A 4,021-nucleotide genomic window follows, 5' to 3' on the forward strand; every position below is an offset into this window, starting at 1 on the left:
GTGAAAATTGTTTATTATAAAAGTTGTTGTTCATGCATGAAAACCGTGGATTCACTGGGCCTAAGGCTCACCCAAAATTCTTTTAAAACTTTTTCACCCAGGCGGATATTAGAYTGGAAAGAAAAGTTGGATAAAGAGAGAAATAAGGATTAGCATCAAAGAAGGACATGTGCAGATCAAGACATTGTTATATCGAACAAAGTATGTTCATCAATATTGTAAGTTTCAATGGTGAAATAAATTGTAAGATTAGAAATTTTATTTCCGCTGCAATGTAAGTGTTTGATCTTGGGATACTAATTTTGATATATTTAAGTATTCGAAATTTTGGGATGTTACACCTAGAGTAAACATTTCAGAATCAAAACCAACCATATCTCAACCTTAATTTATACACTTTAGATCTTGATTATCCTATTTACATTTTTTTTTAAATCCTCTGTTAAACCCATGTTTTACCATACTTAAACCCAGATTTTGCCATAAAACTCACTGCATGTTACTTACCTACCCAAAATAGCTTCCGATTCACACAATAATCAAYATTAYCCTTTATAATATTTCAAAAACAGAATCTAGCCTCTAATTTATACACTTCTACTTGAAATAAACTTGAAATTAGAAGCATACCTTTAATGATTAACACTTCGTCTTCAAGAGTCTAACATGGATCTTCACGGTTTGAAGGTTTAACCTTAAATGTGTGTAAATCGCACCTTAAGTGTGGGTGAGAGTTCTAGACTTAGATGATATGGAAAAATGGATCAAATCTCCTATTTTATAATGCTAAACTCAAGTTGGGCCGGCTTGGCCCGTCTAAGAACCCATTTGGATCTACAAACTCACACTAAATTATAAACCCACTATAACCCAATAAATAATCAATTATTCTAAACAAATAAWTGGATATTTTGGAACTTGGATGTTACATCAGGATTAAGAGGAAAATAAGTGGCTACGTTATCACTTAATTTTTAAGAGGAAAATAAGGGATAAGTGGCTCTGAAAAAAAAAACAAACGGTTTGAATTACCTTATGTTTAACCGAATCAGACATAAGTGGTAAAATAAAAGATTTTTTTAAAAACAAGGACCACCAAACTGTCTTAACCTTAAATGATGATTTTGAAAATTAGTTCCCAAAAACAAAAATCAAAGTCAAAGTTGGTTTTAATTTTGATTCAATTTTCTCTTTTTGTTTTTAATATGGTTTAAATAGATTCTTTATCTTATTTTTTAAAGGGTAAACTACGATTTTCATCCATGTGGTTAGTAAAATATTGTGATTTTCATCCTATGGTTTTGAAATTGCGATTTTCATCCTATGGGTCTGTAATTTATAGTCATTTTCATTCCTATGGTTAGGAATGACAACGGGCTGGGTTCGGGCCGGTTATTGGTATCCCTGTCCCCGAAACCAATAACTAAAACCGTCCCCGTAACCGTCACGATCCCCGTCGGGGATTTTATTGGGGATCCCCATCGGGTCCCCGCGGTTTTCCCGATCCCCGTTTGGGAACCCGTTAAGGGTAAAAATCCTCTTTTTCCCATTCACCGTTGGTTATAACCGAACCCGAACCCGAAACTGATTTAAAAAAATTACAACATGTTAATTTTCACAACTAAAAATAGATTACAATTGGATTGCAGGCTGCAACTCGCCTGCATGAAGCTGGAATCGCTAGTAAGGGAAACAAATACTCAATTTAAAGTGAGTAAACAGAATTCCATACTCGATCTTATGAATACACATAGAATTCTACGGAAAGCCGTTCAAACAATTTAGCTTTAACCATGTTAATGGTCCCACATTATTGGTTRATAGAGAATCAAAGTGGATTTTCAATTTGATCATTATGAACAAATCCGAAATCCTTGTAGACAAATCCCATCATAAATGATCCGCTTTCCTCGAAATGACCTGGACCAATAGGGAAATCCTAAGTTATTTAAAGATGTAAGTTTAAATGTCTTCAACATAATCGAACCAATTACAAACAATGTATTAGATTACAATATAAAATTAAACAGAAATTCAAACATCATACAACTAAAATCACGATTTCACGATTAAACATATAAACTAGACTTTTTCGTGAGCTTTATTTGGGTTGTTAAGGTAAATTTTGATGTTATCATTTTCTTTTAATGATATTATATATATATATATATATATATATATATATATATATACACACATATAAGGGTATATTTCAAATACAACCATGTTCATTTGTACAACCAATGCAACCCAATCAGTTGAGATATTTATAGAAATGATGAGAGTTCATTTATTATGATTTGAATATTTATGGAATATGAATATGGTTCATTAATTATGATTAATATTTTATCATAGGAAATAATCAAAACTTCTATAAATTACATATTCATCAAATTAAATGGACGGTTGAGATTGAGTTGTATTGGTTGTACAAATGTAAAGGGTTGTATAATAACCAACCTCTCTCTCTCTCTCTCTCTCTCTCTCTCTCTATATATATATATATATATATGTGTGTGTGTGTGTGTGTGTGTATGTGTGTGTGTATATAACTTAAAATTAGTATATATACACATATCGAGCCGGGCCGGGCCGGTGATCACCGTCCCCGCCCACATCCCCGTTAAAATCCCCGAATTTGTCCCCGATAAGATGTCCCCGAATCCGCCCGAAAGTTTCAATTTCCGGTTTTCACCATCGGTTTCGGTTTTTTTACCATCCCTACCTATCGTTTGTAATTTGTTGATGTTTTTGTCTCTGAAACTAAATCTATTAAAAATTCTCCATTTAACCTAGGGGTGTTTTAGTCTTTTTGGTTTATTAAATATTTTTTGGTCTTCTTTTTGGTATTTTAGTCTTTATTGAATAAAAATATGCATTTTTTGAAAAAAGAATTAGTACATGAACAAAAATCATAATTTTTCTCAAACCACAAGGACGAAAAATCGTACTTTACTCTTTTTTTAAATAGATAAAAATTGAGAAAATTCTAAAAGAATCTTTTAAAACTTTCGTTAGAATTGAGAGAAATTAGAGTTTTATTCACTAGAGTAATTAGATTGAATTAATATTATTTTATTTACAGTTTTTATAAAAATGTTTTGAAATAATAAAATTATAATATTTAATTAATAAAATTAATAATGAAATCTTTAAAATAAAATAAAAAAAAATTCTATTTGAGTTAAAATGTAATTTATTTTAAAACCATTTCACTTTTATTTCTCTATTGTTCATCTCTCTTATATGATTTAGGGGAGATATCTTTCCTTTTTTTAATAATGTATACAGGAAACTAAATTAGAAAGAAAGTTAAAAATGTCAAATCTTAAATTATTATAAACAAGAAATTTAATTTTTAATAAATGATTATTTACATAATCTTTATGCTAATTTTACACAAGGTAGTTTTATAAAATGTAATTTGTTTATTTAAAATTATTTTATTTTAGCTCCAAAAACTACATTATGTAAACTAAATAAACATATTTTAATTATTTGATGGATTTTATCATGATTCCTATCAACCAAACATATGGTCAAGCTTGATTATATTTCATTCAACTTTCTTCAAAATCCAATTTATTTAACAGATTTCGTTCATTCAAAAAAAAATATTCTACAAACCAAACATTGTATGACAGTATATGAGTAAAGTTGAGGCTGGTACTAGTTGAATACAAGTTGCATGATTGTAACATTTTTTGTGGCCCAAAAAAATAAATTACGAAACCCAAAATTGTTGCATGCACATGAATTTTAACGAACATAATTATAAAATGACATCCCAAAGAGGGGGGGCTAGGCCTGCTTTGTACACTTTATGAGCTTTCACAATTTGAGGGTACAACTTGTCATTTCAAGATAATATAAGAGCCTAAATGTAAYATTATCTAAAAGTAAATTATTTTAAAAATCGACTGATTACACCCATTTAACTATGACAAAAGCATAACAAATCATCTCATCGCATTTTATTCACTACTAATTGAACATGACAAGAGAATATGACTAGACA

The sequence above is a fragment of the Cynara cardunculus genome, assembly GCF_001531365.2.
Source record: "Cynara cardunculus var. scolymus isolate 2C chromosome LG 6, CcrdV1, whole genome shotgun sequence".
Lineage (NCBI taxonomy): Eukaryota > Viridiplantae > Streptophyta > Magnoliopsida > Asterales > Asteraceae > Cynara > Cynara cardunculus.